This window comes from Solanum stenotomum, chromosome 2, assembly GCF_019186545.1.
Source record: "Solanum stenotomum isolate F172 chromosome 2, ASM1918654v1, whole genome shotgun sequence".
Classification (NCBI taxonomy): domain Eukaryota; kingdom Viridiplantae; phylum Streptophyta; class Magnoliopsida; order Solanales; family Solanaceae; genus Solanum; species Solanum stenotomum.
Genome location: NC_064283.1, coordinates 64,161,948 through 64,180,489, shown reverse-complemented (window position 1 = coordinate 64,180,489; position 18,542 = coordinate 64,161,948). Strand labels below are relative to the sequence as shown.

At 36.0% G+C, this 18,542-nt stretch overlaps 1 protein-coding gene and 2 pseudogenes across 2 annotated transcripts in view; 2 read left to right on the top strand and 1 right to left on the bottom strand.

Annotated features, from left to right (window-relative positions):
• The window catches only part of LOC125857000 (uncharacterized), a 154,197-nt gene that overhangs the window by 8,629 nt on the left and 127,026 nt on the right, over window positions 1–18,542 (top strand). The window lies entirely within an intron of this gene.
• The window catches only part of LOC125857002 (uncharacterized), a 68,409-nt pseudogene that overhangs the window by 2,062 nt on the left and 47,805 nt on the right, over window positions 1–18,542 (bottom strand).
• On the top strand, window positions 1,572–4,411 carry LOC125857004 (uncharacterized; annotated as a pseudogene).

Here is an 18,542-nt window from a genome sequence, read left to right as displayed (position 1 = left end):
AACTCGAATTTGGATCAACACTGTTGGAGTCTACTTTAGCCAATGACTTCAGTAATGAGGAGTCAAACCCTCGTAAAGTACTACCAAGACTATGACGAAGCACATTTGCAGACTTGTGTTGTAGGGAAGGACGTGTTAATGAGATGGGAAAATTAAATTTCTGCTCAATAGCTCCAACAACTTTCTTTCCTTTATCACCATTAGAACCAATAACAGAAGTAGAACTAATAGGTGGCTTGCTGTCTAGTGAACCAGATGTCTTATGTAATAGATCAATTTGACTTGCATCTTCAACAGGAACAACATCTTTTGTCTTGGATTCATTTCCATTTGAAAAAGACCGTTCAGGACGGATAGGTGCATGAGGATAGATCATAGAGTACCACCTCTTCTTACTAGGAAGAATAGGCAAATAGTTACTAGACTGCTGGGCAACAACTCCAGGCTGCAAATATGTTGTGAACCGAGTGGGATATGTAAGGGCCTATGGACTAGAATTGGTGGAGACTAATTTAGTTGGGATTATTGGGCCGAGTAAAATGTTGGAGTGTTATTTGGGATCCCAGCCAAATTAGCATTTGGTTAAAAGGGCAAATGAGTTGGAAAGAAGGGTTTATGCATATTGTGAAACAAATTGTCAGATCCTCTCGTTTCTTTCTAGAGTCTAAGGTTCTCATCCCCATTCTTATCTCTATCTTTAGTTACTTGTTATTTCAGTATTTTGCATTGTAATTCAATAGTTGAACTGTTGCCGTTGTAATTTGGATATTAGTAATTATATAATACTTTAGTATTTCAGTTGAGAATTCAGGTTCACTACAAAATACATGATGAAATAGAGTAATATTAAAAAACAAAGCAAGTATTACACAGTTAGACCAATTTTCAATAGCAAATAAGAAATCAGATAGAGACCTCTTCGTTCCCGGAAACTAGCATGATTCCAGAATCAGCTAAAGCTAAAGCTTTTCTTTTCATCTCGAGACGATATCAATCAAGTCGTAGAACACAACTGAAACCAGCTATGCCAAAATATCAGTACAATACAAAAGAAGAGAAACAGAACATTCATACTGATTTCAATCTCAGCTGCTGAATTTAAAAGAAACGAAATTATCCTCCCTTACTTTACTCGACTTCGACCCTCTACAACTAGTTTGTTTTGTTGGACTTCTCAGCTGCTCAATTTAAAAGAGACAGCAGGTTAAAAGAAATAATGTTGCAGTTGTGAAGGTACTGGTGCAATGGTCTAATCTTCCTCCGGAAGATGCAACTTGGGAGGACTACCAGTTCCTTAAGACAAAGTTTCCGGGGTTTGATTGTTGATCCTTGAGGTCAAGGATGAATTCATGGGAGCTGGAATGTTATGATCTGAGAAGTCCAATAAAACAAACTAGTTGTAGAGGGTCGAAGTCGAGTAAGGTAAGGGAGGCTAATTTCGTTTCTTTGAAATTGAGCAGCTGAGATTGAAATCATTATGAATGTTCTTTTTCTCTTCTTTTGTATTGTACTGATATTTTGACATATCTGGTTTCAGTTGTGTTCTACGACTTGATTGATAGCGTATCGAGATGAAAAAAAAAACTTTAGCTTTAGCTGATTCTGGAATCATGCCAGTTTCCGTGACGGTAGAGGTCTCAATCTGATTTCTTATTTGTTGTTGAAAATTGGTCTAACTGTGTAATACTTGCTTTGTTTTTTAATATTACTCTATTTCATCATGTATTTGCAGCCTGGAGTTCTTTCCGGGCAGTCTAGTAACTCTTCATCTTTTCTTCCTTTTAAGAAGAGGTTGTATCTTCATGCACCTATCCATCCTGAATGCTCTTGTTCTTATGAAAATGAATCCAAGACCAAAGATGTTGTTCCTGTTGAAGATGCAAGTCAAATTGATCTGTTATGTAAGACATCTAGCTAGTTCACTAGACAGCAAGCCACCTATTAGTTCTGCTTCTGTTATTGGTTCTAACGGTGATAAAGGAAAGTAAGTTGTTGGAGCTAGTGAGCAGGAATTTAATTTTCCCATCTCATCAATACATCCTGCCCTACGACACAAGTCCATGGATGTGCTTCGTCTTAGTCTTGGTAGTACTTTTCGAGGGTTTGACTCCTCAGTACTGCAGCCATTGGCTAAAGTAGACACCAACAGTGTTAGTCCAGGTGGAACATTTGAGGCTAATATTGTAAAAACTGAGGTTGTGAGGCAGAATCTGCAGTTTATTGAGTTGTCAACTGAAGAGCCAATCCAAGAAGTTAGCCTGGAAATATCCATGACATCAGATGTGATTGCTCACCATTCAGTTGGAAGGATTTTGCCGGTTCAGGAGAGTTCTTCTTCTTCTTCTACACTGCCAATGCCTTTGGCCCCTCAAAAGGGATGCACTTCTAGATTGTCTGTGAGTGGTGGGGAAGCTGATATTGCTGCTAACGATGCTCTAGATCAGGCAAATGCTGATACTGCTGCTAAAAATGCTAACATTGACCTCAAAGAACTAAATGTATCCAGTGATAAAGGGGAGGCATCTTTTTCCGTGAGCATGAATATTGAAGATCACACAGTATACAAAAAGACACAAAACATACATAATTTGGTTGCAAGTGGTGAGGGGTCTGCAAATGATGGGGAAAAGATAAGTATATCAGCTGGTACAGAAGAAGAATGTTATGCTTCTGCTTATGAATCTGATGGTTATCAGGCTTTTGCAGGACATGTAGACACTGAGAGTGTGGGGTGTGTCAGAGAGGATGACATATATGAAGACGGTAAGATCCGAGAACCAATGATGCAGTCAATTGCAGAAGACCCAATGGCTGAGGGGATGGATTCAGGAAAAAATAATGAATCTTCAACTAAAAATGTTCATTCTTCTCTTTGCTTCACTAATGAAGAAAAAAGTTACAGTATGCCACTTCATACTGAGTCTTATGATGACTTTGTGAAAGCCTGTGATGAGAAAGCTGAAAAACTTCATCAGAAAGACAGTAATCTGCAAAGTCCATTATTAGATAAAGAGGAAACAACCGGCGGTGATTAGCAGAGGCCTATTGGCGCTATTTATAATGTGACATTTTCTAGTCATTTCAGTTTACCACGTGCATCCGATGTTACATTTCAGTTTACCATGTGGAAGAGAGAGGTATTCTTACATGGAGGAGGAGAAATTCTATCTACAAAGGAATAGGTGATTTTTCTTTTATTTATTGTTGTTTGGTTTGTAATTTGTTTTTATAATGCTGCTCAACTCTTGACTTTTTATTACTGTGTTTTTTCCAGATATGAAATCTATGGTTATGGTCCTAAATTTGTGCGAGATAGGTTTCAGGACCGTTCATTTGGTATCTCAAGGGGGAACTTCATGAATCATGCGTGGAAGAGGGAGGGCTGGGTCCAGTTTCACAGATTACATAGAGATTGGTATTCTGGGTGTGATTTCGAAAGCTATGGAGGTCTAGCTGATTATCGCTTCAGACATAAACGTAATGACTATGAAAGCAGACTAGATGGTGCTGCCTTTGCTAGTAATAGGAGTAGGATTCCATTAATTGATGACTCGCCTTCATTTAGTTATCCACCTGCACGTCGACTGTCCCCCAATGGAAGAGATGCTGCTGCCATGATGGGCATTCAAATGAATATCATCCCAAGCAGATGCACTGGTGAAGATGGCTCTGAGTATGTTGGTCTTCAGCATAGTGAGAAGTTTAATAGCTTCTTTCCAGCTGTTTATAGTCATCAGCAATCTATGTACGACGATGGACCTGATCGTCATTTCGTTCAGGCCTTCAGGGTAATACAAAGTTTACCGAAATCAAGAGAAGCTGTTTCCCTCGAATACAGTCTAAATCTCCTGTTAGATCCCATACTTGGTCCTCTCATCGGAGGAGATTGATGGAAGGATTCAATGGTCATCAAGATTCATCTCAGCACAGGTCTCCAGTTATGTACATGGAAGATAGAATGAGGTCTGAAGAAGCAATAGCTCCTCAAAGGCGTGACTCTCCATCTTATATATAGTGCTCGTCGTCTGAATGATAATAGGGATGTGAATGCTGTACAGGAGCATGGGCATCCGAGGTCTCTTTCTAGCAGAGGAAGTCCACCTGATCAGGTATTTACTAGAACCACTAGGAGAGTTGAGATTTAGATCATTAGGAGAGGGCTGGCGGTAGATGTCCTGAACTTCACAGTGGTGAAAGTACTGACGAATGAAGGAAGTATGGCAAGGGGAGAGGAGAACCTATGCAAATGAGAAACGTCGATGAGAAAGAAGGTGGTAATTTTAGACAGATGAACAACTTTGGCATGAAGAAGAATTTGATGTCTCCAGATTGAAGAAAAGAATATTTTGACTTGATAGCTCACTGAACCTGTTATATTAGCAGTTTCCATGGGAAACAGTACTGTTTTATAGACTTAGGCTTAGATAAGATGAAATTAAGAACTTACAAGTAATATTTGTATATAATATGTTTTGAAACAAAACACCTCGTATTATTGCATCAACAAATTACATAGTTTAAACATATCTTTAGCATCTTGTATGATCAAATCTCTCAAGAGATTTCATTTAACAAAAAGATTGAAAATCTAGCTAAACTACCAGCTATTATGTTCAAACACCTAGGAATATATATAAATTTGACATGATGGAACACGCTAATTGAAAGCTTTCAAATGTCTTCATATATCACTTTATCTCTCATGAAGTAGTCACTCGTTTCTGAATCATATCAACAACATTTTTAGCATTAGATAAATCTTCACTAACTTCCGTCCCTTGCTGATAGCATATTTAAGAGCTTTCCTAATAGCAATCGCTTCAACAGTCATGACTTATTCAGGAAAAGAGTTAGCATTTAAAAAACAAGTCATATGTACTACCTACCGATAGTAAAATCAGTCATATTTTCAATATTAGTCCAATAGGACATTGCTTTCACACAAGTTGAGACTGAAGACATTTAAATAACATATGTTCTTCCAAGACCACAAATTCTACAAGTATTATCCACATTGTTTAGTCTTCTTGCTAAATTACTATGGACGGGAAAAGAGCTAAGCACACATTTTCTTAAAAAACATATTTTAAGATTATTTTTAACTACCAACGTCCATAGGAAGTCCCAAAAACGTTTAGGAAAAGAGTGACAACTCGCTTGAGCTTCCGAATTTTTCACTGTCCCAAAATCTTCATAGTTTCATGTTATTGTATGGTGTCATATTAATCTATCATTAGAACCTGTAATAGAAACTGGGATGGACAACACAACATCGACATCTTTAGCTTTAAAAATCGAATGTAGCTCCTGTAGTTTTATGTGCATATTCTCATCAATTAAATCGGACAAAATCTAAATTTGATATCTAAGGATCTATCCAAACACTAATATTTTTCCATAAGAAATCCTCCACCTTAATCCTTTAGTCAAAAGATCTCTTCCTTGCAAAATTTCCTTCCATATCCATGATCTAGAAGATGATGTTGAATCTTGAAGAAAGGTTGAGTTTGGACATCAGAGTATATATATATATATTTTGATGGTATCAAGCAGTAAACATGAATTAGTTGTTAAAAATAGGGGTATGAAAGTAAAGGGTAGCCGTTTGTAAATATTTTTCCTTTTTGGGTACGAGTGTTCTTTTCCCCCCCAAAAAGGAACAATTAAATAGCACACACTATTTTGTTGTTGTTATTTGTCACGCCCCGAGCCTACACCCTGGACGTGGCCGGCACTCGAAGACCATTGCTGGTCCCTAAGCGAACCCTCATCCTGGCTGACTCCAAGCGGAATACTAACTTAAGCACACAAGAGCTTAAAACTGAAAAAGAGTTTATAAACTCAACTTTACAAATCTTTAACTCAAAAGAAAACTCTGTATAATAGAATATATATACAACTCGCCATAAAAGGCAACTTTAGTCTTCAAAAAATTTAACAAAATAAATGAAGAGACTTCTGAAACTCTATTGTCTATCTATGAAGCCTCTAACTGATAAAGATGGAAGCTGGGACAAGACCCACGACCTCCTAACAACTGATACAACTGAAAGGTAAATGAAATCCTTCGGAAGCAAAGAGGCTTGTCATAGCTAACTGGAACTCCCGGATGTATCAACGAATCTCCTGTTGATGATCCTGAATACCTGTGTCTGCATCATAAAAAGATGCAGGCCAAATGGCTCAGTACGTGGAATGTACGAGTATGTAAGCTGGAAAGCTAAACAACATAGGCTAGAAGAAAAACTGGAATAAACTGAATAACTTACCTCTTTTCAAACTTTCTCAACTCAAGGAATACTCAAAACTACTCAAACTTACTCAACTCAGAAGATAGATACTGGACTCAGAGACAGATACTCAACTCAAAGATATATACTCAACTCAAAGATAGATACTCAACTCAAGATAGATACTCAACTCAAGATATATACTCAACTCAAAATATATACTTAACTCAAGATATATACTTAACTCAAAGATACTTAACTCAAGGATACTCGACTCTTGAATAACTGAACTCAACCTGACTGACTTCTTTCAATATAAGGCAATTTAAAACAAGTGCGATATAAAGAAAGACTGTTTAAAACATGCTATAAACTCTGTGTGTATACAAGGATACAATAAGCCTGAGATGTATATAGAAATACAATTGAACTGATGTATATAAAATACAATAATTTCTGTGTATAAAAATACAATAACTGCTGTGGGAGTTTCTCTAACCGACAACCATCACATAAGAGCTATAGTGATGATACAGCGATCGACCTCACGCTGCCAGAGCATCTTATACCCGGCCAAAGGTATAAGACCTGAACTGCCTAATGGATCCACTAGTCTAATCTGAAAAGGATTCATCTAAAAAGTATGATCCTTTTCTACCCATGGTGGCTAACATGGTTCTATGGGGGCTGTGGGTTCTTTGAACGCTCCCCCAATTCGGTGCTCGATACTACTCCCAAAAATGTACTGGCTCTTATGTTTTTAAAACATATTTCTTCCTGCTGATATGAGATAATTACTCAAAAACTAGCCCGAAGGCTCTTTTGGAAATCTCAGTTTCCAACCTTGTTTAAATGTAAAAACATTTCTTTAAAACTTCTTTGGGAATACATAGTTCCCTAATAACTTTGAGAAAAGAACTCAACTTTAAACTCTTTACTTTACTTGAACTCTTGGCTTGATGTGAAACTCTTAACTTAACATGAAACTCTTAACTTTTGACTTGACTTGAAACTCAATACTTAACTTGGAACTTGAGCCTTAGAATGAAGTTAAAACGTTCAATGAAGACTCTTGGAAAACCTTAAAGACTTGCTTTGACTTACTTACTTCTAAGCTTGACTTCACTTGACTTGGAAACTAACTTCACTTGACTTGGAAACTAACTTCACCTGACTTGGAATCTAACTTCACTTGAATTGAAATCTAACTTCGCTTGAATTGGAAACTAACTACACTTGAATTGGAATCTAACTTCACTTGAATTGGAATCTAACTTCACTTGAAATGGGAAACTAACTTCACTTGAATTGGAAACTAACTTCACTTGACTTCTACCTTTACTCTCCTTAAATTGGAATTATGAATTCAAGGGTAATGATTTGTGTTTGGAAAGACCCCATGATGATTAGGAATAATTTAGGACAGCTAGACTAAAGAAAAATTTCGAAATTTATTCTGAAAACAGATCAGATTTTGTTCACAGATGCAAGCTGCCCGACTTTTCTCCTCCATGTTGCCAAATCTAAACCCTCTTAACTTCAAAGGTTATTTTTCCAAACACTTGGGGTCATAAACCCCTCAACATACAGTGGATTCCACTCAAAAAAACGCAACCAAATCCTGTCCCAGATCAGCAAGAACTTCACCAACACAACCAACAACTTCAACAACCAAAATAAATCTTTTCTTAGAATTAAAAACGAGTTGGTGTGTGGGGGTATAAACCAACCAATACTAAGGATCATAAAATCCCTCAATATACAATAGGTTTCAGCTCAAGAACACAACCAAATCATGTCCCGCAACCAACAATAACTTCCACAACACAACTAACAACATCAACAACAACTAACAACTTCAACAACTTCAACAACAAATCCTATCTTTTCTCAAATCATAAAATGAGCTTGGTGTGTGGGGGAAAGGATCAACCCACACTAAAGAACTCACATACCTTGATAGGGATCACCCCCGACGAAATTTTACGACGGAAACTTGTTGATCTCCTTTTTCTCCTCTTCTTCTCCTCTTCTTCTCTTCTTCTTCTCTTCTTCACTCTCAAGAACCCTAACTTTCTCTCTTTTAAAATGGAACAAAAATGATCCACAAACAGCCTAACACTACAATATAACCTCAAAAGAAATGATTTATGAAAAGACCAAAATGCCCTTAAATTTCCGGACGGACTCTCTGCCAACTGCCCAACTTTCAAAGGGCATAAATCTCTCATACAAACTCGGAATTGAGCAAACTCGGTGGCGTTAGAAAGATCGTTCCACAAGCTTCACAAACATAACTGGAACTACTCCTAACTCATCCTGAGCTAGGAGTTACAACTGCTCAAAGTTGGCCAAAAACTCACTGATTTCCACAATTAGCCAAATTTTCCAGATTCTGAATTTTTCCAAAAAAAATGACTACTTCAAATTTCAAGCTTTTCCATAGTTATTTCAAATTGCCGGATGTTACATTATTGTTCTTTCTTGTACACTTTACACTGCTTTTCTTGTCGATTGCTATGTTTTTTTTAATTGTTTTCTCTTTCTTTCACTTGGGTTTGATGCACTTGAGACAAAGGTCTTTCGTAAATATATTAGGTTGGATCTAATTTGGGTAAATACTTTACCTAATAGATCCAATTTGTGTAGTTTTCCATTTTTTTGGCTTATGTGGTTGTAGGGTGCTACGAGCTAGAGGAGTGTGATTTATTGACTAGTGTTTAAGTTGTGTTCCTATGACTTGATTGATATCGTTTCGAGATGAAAAATAAAGCTTTAGCTTTAGCTGATTCTGGAATCATGCCAGTTTCCGGTAATGAAGAGGTCTCGATCTGAGTCCTTATTTGTTGTTGAAAATTGGTCTAATTGTGTAATACTTGCTTTGTTTTTTAATATTACTCTATTTCATCATGTATTTGCAGACTGGAGTTCTTGCCCGGCAGTCTAGTAACTCTTCGTCTGTTCTTCCTAGTAACAAGAGGTTGTATCTTCGTGCACCTATATCCATCCTGAATACACTTTTACTAATGAAAATGAATCCAAGACCAAATATTTTAAGACCGAGGACATTTGAATAACATGTGTTCTATATCTTCTCCAAAGTAGTAAGTAACCTGATTTAGCTTCATAGTTTTCTGCTGTTGTGTGGTGCTATATTAACCTATCATCGGATAGAAAATATAGCATCGACATCTTCAACTTAAAAAAATGTATTTAACTATTTTATTTTTCATGTGTGAATATTTGTTGGGTTTTAAAAAGTGTGAATGGAAAATGAAGAGTTATTAATTTTATAAGGAGTTGTGACTTTTCCAAATAGTTGTGACTTTTATGAAGAGTAGTGACTTTTCTGAAGAGTTGTGACTTTTCTGAAAAGTAGCGACTTTTCCGTAGAGTTGTGATTTTTTCAAAGGATTGTGATATTTCCAAAGGGTTGTGATATTTCTGATAAGGCACAATAAACACACATTTACACTACCCTTTGTTGTCTATAAATAGAGGGGTTTTCTCTTATTTTTCAACCACAAATTTCTAGACTTCTTCTTCTTCTACTACTAAATCTAGTATTCTAAGTGTACTTTATTGCCATTAAGTGGTTCACTGACATCGTGATTTTAGGTACTGATACACCGATGAGTAATATCGTTCTATCTTGGGAGGATATATTTCATTAACCTCGGGTACTTGAGGGGAATAATTTCCTTAAGGACACATTGAGCATTCAGTGGGATCGATTTTTTTCTTTGAGAAAAATATTTTGTATATTATTTCTAATCTTTAAGTTTCTAGTTTTGAAAATACTCTTTAAACTTTGTTGTTTCTTACCAAGTTCTCAAAATGCATCTTTCTTTTCTCCTTTATTTCTCCCCACCAGTAATTTGAAAAGAGGGATGTAAATTCCTTATACAGATCATCACGGAGTTGGAAACAAGACAAAGCATATGTAAGGATCGCTGCTGGTACAAACTTAAGCACAATCTCTTTTCCCGCAATTCTTGAAAAATTTAGCCTTCCATCCTTTTATTTTTGTCTTGACTCTCCTTTATAAACTCTAGCATCTTTTCTTGAAACGTCCCACAACAGCCAGGAAACACAAATACAAAGCCATGCCATTTATTTATCGTTGTCCAAGCAACAACGATATCTCAACTTTCTCCTCCTCTCTCACATTTTTACTAAAACAGATTGTTTATTTATCTAGATTAACCACTTATCCAGAGCTTCAATTATATTTCCTTAAAATATCGGCAGCACAACCTGCGTTTTGATTGTTAATTGAACAAAATATAAAGGAGTCATCGACAAAAAGTAAATGAATTATGCTTAGCCCATATCTATTCAACTTTATCCCTTGGATTTCATTTTGTACCTCTCATATAAGCATCATAGAGAAGACAAAATTAATATTTGCTTTTGAAAAGACTTATCTGGATAATTAATTAATGTTCAATGATAAATTTGGTAAGAATATCTATAAGATTCTCTACAAACCCTAACTAGGATTTTTATATATATATGAGAAGAATTATCTGACATTATACTAAAAGGAAACATCAACAAAATTCAGCAAGTAAACTCTTGTCTCCCCTTTTTTGTCTATGTTTTTTTTCACTCATTTTTTACTCATTCAATACTCTTTTTGCTAATCAAGAACAGAGAAAAGGGTTCTCATTTGATTCCTATATATATATCTATATATGTGTGCGCGCACGCCATTTAATTGTTCCGTTTTATTTGGGGTGTTTTTTATGTTTTGTTTCAAGTGAAGTTTTGTTTTTTGTTCTTGAAGTTTTGGATTTTTACCTGATATACGATTTGATGAGTGATAAATATTGGTTTTGTTGTTACCTGATATAGGATACCTGATATAGGATCTATATATGTTCAATCAATCAATTAGCTATGCCTCAATCCGAACCTAGTTGAATTTACTGGTAATGTTAGGATTTTTCTGTCTATTTTGCAGAATTCTGATGATTTTCTCTGATTTTTCATTAATTTAGATCAAGTGTTTTGAGGTCTAATACCTGTTAATTGTTAGTAGTAAATTAGTTTGTTTAATTTGTTTATCATTGGATGGTTGTTACTCATTAGCCATTGTATTGTACTGCATTGTTAGATACAATTTAAAAAAAAAAGCAAATTTACTACTAGACAGTGTCTAGCAGCCTTTTATTAAACATCAAAAATATCAATGAGTTAAGTGCAAGCAAAGGGGGCTAGGCCTTATCTTACTAATCCTAATGAAGTACCTAACTTCTACTACCTAACAAGTATAAAGAAAATAAGAGCTAGAGAGAACTAAATATTTTCTGATCACCACAGAGTTTGTAATACACTCCATGATGATATTACAAATGAGGATGCTTAAATAATGTAAAAATATGCCAATCAAGAAGAAGTTGAGTTATCAGCCTCAAACTTTCTATTACAAAAGCATGAATTAAAAAGATTGATTGCCCATCAAAAGTAACTTGAAGTATTTTTCTCTTGTCTTCTTCTTCAAACCTAGCCAACAACACTTGATAATTCATACTTTCTTTATGGATTTATTGGATCTTGTTGAACCTATTGATACTGTCAAATGGTTTTGCTTTGCCCGTCGCATCGGTAGGTGCCTTGGAACAAACTCCTCAGTCATTTTACCGTCTCAACTGTGTTGCCTTCCATGTGTCTTCTTTTTGCTTTTGTTGCTTCTTTGTTGCCTAGGTGATATATCCCCTTCCCTAGCCACTTTATCAAAGCATATGTCCAGCATAATGTCTTCCTCATCTTCATCAAGAGAATCCTCGCCCAAATCAAGCATATTGTCTTCCTCATTTTCATCAAGAGAATCCTCGCCCAAATCAATAGTATTTAACACTAAGGCCCTTGACTCATTCTTCTTTGCAATCACACATTTAGGCACGGGAGCTTCTAGACTTAATTTTCTATTCAAAACAAGTGGTGAGACCTGCTTTTCTTGGATCAAATCGTTGTCATTCTCTGTTAACTTTACTTGCTTTCCAGTAGTCTTCAATAAAGCATCAAAGTTATTCGAACATAATATATCTCTTGAGGCATTACTAATATCTTGTCTCTTCTCACTGTCATGAAAATTCTCAATCGCACCCTTTTCACTACATGGAGAATTATTTTGACTAGTCAGGGAAAGGGTCCGATTACTAGTTGAAATTTTGTGTGCAACCAGTGTCCAGTTTTTAGTTGCATTCTTGTTTTCAATTTGCAGAACATGTTGCCTAGAGTTTTCAGCATCTTCAATATCAGATGTATCCATTAATTTTTGTCCTGAATCCATTAATTTTTTGCCTGAACCAAGTCGCGGCGCATCAACCCCAACTCTTGGTGTTCCCCCTGCGTTTTTAGTTGCATTAGACATCAAATTCAGCCCAACTTCTTTTGATTGCACCTCATAAGTAGCAGCCTGTTGGTTATTGCAATCACCTTTATTTTCGGTAGTTGTTTGAATACCAATATTACTTGTATCAACAACCATTGAGTCTGCACGATTTTGGTCAGAAGTGGCAACAACCAATTGTCGATCTAAAGAAGTAGCTTTACTTTGTTCGACATCTACAATCTTTCTTTTTTCATTTAGTATTTCTCTCGCATCACCTTGATACTTTTCACTATCGATAGTTCCTTTTAAAGCAACTTCAATGGTATCATCAATTTGTTTGTTATTTTGATTTCTTTTCGAGATCAAACGACATCTATCTTCATCATGACCGTGGTGCTTACAATAATTGCAATACAAAGGTAGATTATNCTTTATTTCTCCCCACCAGTAATTTGAAAAGAGGGATGTAAATTCCTTATACAGACCATCACAGAGTTGGAAACAAGACAAAGCATATGTAAGGATCGCTGCTAGTACAAACTTAAGCACAATCTCTTTTCCCGCAATACTTGAAAAATTTTGCCTTCCATCCTTTTATTTTTGTCTTGACTCTCTCCTTTATAAACTCTAGCATCTTTTCTTGAAACGTCCCACAACAGCCAGGAAACACAAATACAAAGCCATGCCATTTATTTATCGTTGTCCAAGCAACAACGATATCTCAGCTTTCTCCTCCTCTCTCACATTTTTACTAAAATAGATTTTTTATTTATCTAGATTAATGTAACATCCGGCAATTTGAAATAACTATGAAGAGGCTTAGAATTGGAAATAGTCAATTTTTTTGGAAAGAATTAAAAATCTGGAAAATTTGGTTAAGTATGAGAAAAAGTGAGTTTTTGGCCAACTTTGAACAGTTATAACTCCTAGATCAGGATGAGTTACGTGTAGTTACAGTTATGTTTGCAAAGTTCGTGGAATGGTCTTTTCAACGCCTCTTAGTTTGCTTGATTCCGAATTCGTATGAGGGAGTTATGCCCTGTGGAAGTTGGGCAGTTGGCAGGGAAGTCCGTCCGGAAATTTGTAAGGGTATTTTGGTCTTTTCCCTAGCCTTTTCTTTTGGATATATATTAGTGTGTTAGACTGATTTTTATCATTTTTTCTCATTTTAAAGAGTGAGAGTGAGGGTTTGTGAGTGAAGAGGAGAAGAAGAGGAGAAAGAGAAGATCAAGCAAGGTTTCGTCAAAGATCGTTGTGGATATCATCGGGGGTGATCCCTATTAGGTATGTGAGTTCATAGTTTGGGTTGGTTCTTTCCCCCACACTCCAAAATCGTTTTAAATTCTGAGAAAAGATTTAGTTGTGGTTGTTGAAACCTTGTGGTGATGTTTGTTGAAGTTGTAGTTGTGTTGTGTTAAAGTTCTTGTTGGTTTGGGGTATGTTTCCGGTGGTGTTTTTGAGTTGAATCTATTGCATGTTGAGGGTTTTAATGATTCTAAGTGTTTGGGGCTGGAACCTTTGAGGTTTAGAAGGTTTAGAGTTGGAAAAAAGAAGGAGAAAAGTCGAGTTTTTGGGGAAAAGGGCTGGGGCGTCGCGCCAGTCAGCGCGCCCCAAAAGGGGCTCTGAAGCCCAGCCCTTGGGGCGGCGCGCCTAGCAGAGCGCCAGCAGGCCCCTTCTGAGCATCAAGGGCTGGCGCTCCGCGCCTTGCAGAGAGCCAAAGACGCCAAGTTTCCCCATTCTTTTCACACTTTCTCATGCATGTTCCTTGGTAATGTGCCTATGTTTTATAGTTGTTTTCAACACTCTAAGGTACATCTAAACATCCCGAACTCATCCATAACATGAGATTATTACCCTTGAATTCATAATCCAATTCGAGGAAAGTTTGGCTCAAAGTCAAGTGAAGTTAGAGTCAATCTTAGAAGTCAAGAAGTAAGTCCAAGCAAGTTTTCAAAGTTGTTCAAGAGTCTTTATTGAATGTTTTAACTTCATTTTAAGGCTCAAGTTTCAAGTCAAGTAAAGAGTAAAGAGTTTCAAGTTAAGTCAAGAGTTTAAAGTTGAGTTCATCTCTCAAAAGTTATTAGGGAACTAAGTATTCCCAAAGAAGTTTTAAAGAAATGTTTTCACATTTGAAGCAAGATTGGAAACTGAGATTTCCAAGATAGCCTTTGAGCTAAGTTTTGAGTAATTATCTTAACTAAAGAAAGATGTGTTTAAAACACTTAAGAGCTAAAGTATTTTTGGGAGTAGTCTTGAGCACCGAATTGGGGACACGAATTCATATTAACTCAACTCTCCATAAGAACCATGTTGCCAACATGGGATTTAACGGGTCATACTTTTTAGATGATCACGTAAAGTTAAGCTAGTGGATCCACTTGGTAAAGTTAGCTTCCTATATCACGGCAAGGTATAGGATGGTCCTTGGGAAACGTGAGGTAAAACGTTGTATCACCACTTAGTTTCATAGTAGTGGTTGTCGGTTAGAGAAACTCCCACAACAGTAGAAAGTGCATGGTTCCTCGAGGAGTTCTGCTTAGTAAGGATGGGGTATGGGACTTCGTTCATGCATTGCACAAGTAGACTTTGAGAGGAAGCATGATAATTTTTTATGATATTATAAATATGATTTTGACGTCATGTTTTAATAGTTTTACAAGCTTTATATTGCATGTGTCTTATTGCTTTATATTGAGTTCAGTTATTCATGAGTTGAACAGAGCCAAGGTAAGAGTTCCTTTTTACTCTTTTCAAGCTTAAGTGGTGGTTTAGCTTTCTATCTCACATACTCATACATTCAATATACTGATGCTAGTTGGCCTTCATCTTATTATGATGCAGACACAGGTACCCAGCATCCGGTTCACCGTTGATCCAGCTGAGTACTTCAGAGTCAGTGGTGAGCCTCTTTGCATTCCGGAGGACTCAATTATTTTGTTCTCTTAGTTTTGTTTTATTAGGATGTTGTAGGGTCTGTCCTAACATCTATCTCAGTATTTTAGAGGCTCCATAGACAGTCAGTCAGTTAGTTTTGAGTCTCTCATCTATGTATATATGTAAATATTCTATTTTGAGACTCGAGTTGCCTTTTTGGCCATAATTTTTATCAGTTAGGGTGTCTTGACCTTGCATTGCATGAAGTTATTCTGTTGAGTTAGGTTTCCGCTGAGTTAAGTAAGCCAGGCCAAGGGTTCGCTTGGGGGCCAACAATGGTCTTCGAGTGCTGGCCACGTCCAGGGTGTAGACTCGGGGAGTGACAATTAACCACTTATCCAGAGCTTCAATTATATTTCCTTAAAATATCGACAGCACAACCTGCATTTTGATTGTTGATTGAACAAAATATAAAGGAGTCATCGACAAAAAGTAAATGAATTATGCTTAGCCCATATCTATTCAACTTTAGCCCTTGGATTTCATTTTGTTCCTCTCATATAAGCATCATAGAGAAGACAAAATTAATATTTGCTTGAAAAGACTTATTTGGATAATTAATTAATGTTCAATGATAAATTTGGTAAGAATATCTATAAGATTCTCTACAAACCCTAACTAGGATTTTTATATATATATGAGAAGAATTATCTGACATTATACTAAAAGGAAACATCAACAAAATTCAGCAAGTAAACTCTTGTCTCCCCTTTTTTGTCTATATTTTTTTTCACTCATTTTTTGCTCATTCAATACTCTTTTTGCTAATCAAGAACAGAGAAAAAGGTTCTCATTTGATTCCTATATATATGTGTGTGTGTCATTTAATTGTTCCCATTTATTTGGGGTGTTTTTGATGTTTTGTTTCAGCTGAAGTTTTGTTTTTTGTTCTTGAATTTTTGGGATTTTACCTAATATACGATTTGATGAGTGATAAATATTGGTTTTGTTGTTACCTGATATAGGATCTATATATGTTCAATCAATCAATTAGCTATGCCTCAATCCGAACCTAGTTGAATTTACTGGTAATGTTAGGATTTTTCTGTCTATTTTGCAGAATTCTGATGATTTTCTCTGATTTTCCATTAATTTAGATCAAGTGTTTTGAGGTCTAATACCTGTTAGTTGTTAGTAGTAAATTAGTTTGTTTGATTTGTTTATCATTGGATGGTTGTTACTCATTAGCCACTGTATTGTACTGCATTGTTAGATACAATTTTTAAAAAAAAGCAAATTTACTACTAGACAGTGTCTAGCGGCCTTTTATTAAACATAAAAAATATCAATGGGTTAAGTGCAAGCAAGGGGGGCTAGGCCTTATCTTACTAATCCTAATGAAGTACCTAACTTCTACTACCTAACAAGTATGAAGAAAATAAGAGCTAGAGAGAACTAAGTATTTTCTGATCACCACAGAGTTTGTAATACACTCCATGATGATATTACAAATGAGGATGCTTAAATAATGTAAAAATATGCCAATCAAGAAGAAGTTGAGTTATCAGCCTCAAACTTTCTATTACAAAAGTATGAATTAAAAGATTGATTGCCCATCAAAAGTAACTTGAAGTATTTTTCTCTTGTCTTCTTCTTCAAACCTATCCAACAACACTTGATAATTCATACTTTCTTTATGGATTTATTGGATCTTGTTGAACCTATTGATACTGTCAAACGGTTCTGCTTTGCCTGTCGCATTGGTAGGTGCCTTGGAACAAACTCCTCAGTCATTTTACCGTCCCAACTATGTTGCCTTCCATGTGTCTTCTTTTTGCTTTTGTTGCTTCTTTGTTGCCTAGGTGATATATCCCCTTCCCTAGCCACTTTATCAAAGCATATGTCCAGCATATTGTCTTCCTCATCTTCATCAAGAGAATCCTCGCCCAAATCAAGCATATTGTCTTCCTCATTTTCATCAAGAGAATCCTCGCCCAAATCTATAGTATTTAACACTAAGGCCCTTGACTCATTCTTCTTTGCAATCACACATTTAGGCACAAATACGGGAGATTCTGGACTTAATTTTCTATTCAAAACAAGTGGTGAGACCTACTTTTCTTGGATCAAATCGTTGTCATTCTCTGTTAACTTTACTTGCTTTCCAGTAGTCTTTAATAAAACATCAAAGTTATTTGAACATAATATATCTCTTGAGGCATTACTAATATCTTGTCTCTTCTCACTGTCATGAAAATTCTTAGTCGCACCCTTTTCACTACATGGAGAATTATTTTGACTAGTCAGGGAAAGGGTCCGATTACTAGTTGAATTTTTGTGTGCAACCAGTGTCCAGTTTTTAGTTGCATTCTTGTTTTCAATCTATAGAACATGTTGCCTAGAGTTTTCAGCATCTTCAACATCAGATGTATCCATTAGTTTTTGTCCTGAATCCATTAATTTTTTGCCTGAACCAAGTCGCGGTGCATCAACCCCAACTCTTGGTGTTCCCCCTGTGTTTTTAGTTGCATTAGACATCAAATTCAGCCCAACTTCTTTTGATTGCACCTCATAAGTAGCAGCCTGTTGGTTATCGCAATCACCTTTATTTTTGGTAGTTGTTTGAACACCGATATTACTTGTATCAACAACCATTGAGTCTGCACGATTTTGGTCAGAAGTGGCAACAACCAATTGTCGATCTAAAGAAGTAGCTTTACTTTGATCGACATCTACAATCTTTCTTTTTTCATTTAGTATTTCTCTCGCATCACCTTGATACTTTTCACTATCGATAGTTCCTTTTAAAGCAACTTCAATGGTATCATCAATTTATTTGTTATTTTGATTTCTTTTCGAGATCAAACAACAACTATCTTCATCATGACCGTGGTGCTTACAATAATTGCAATACAAAGGTAGATTATCATATACAATCTCCTGAAAAATCTCAATCATTGTTAGATACAATATTTGTTTTACTTCTTTTATATTTTTTTTTTGTGAGTATGAATGTTCTGTTTCTCTTCTTTCATATTGTATTTGATATTTTCCCATGTCTGGTTGCAGGGTTCTACTAGAGAAGTGTGATCTTGTGT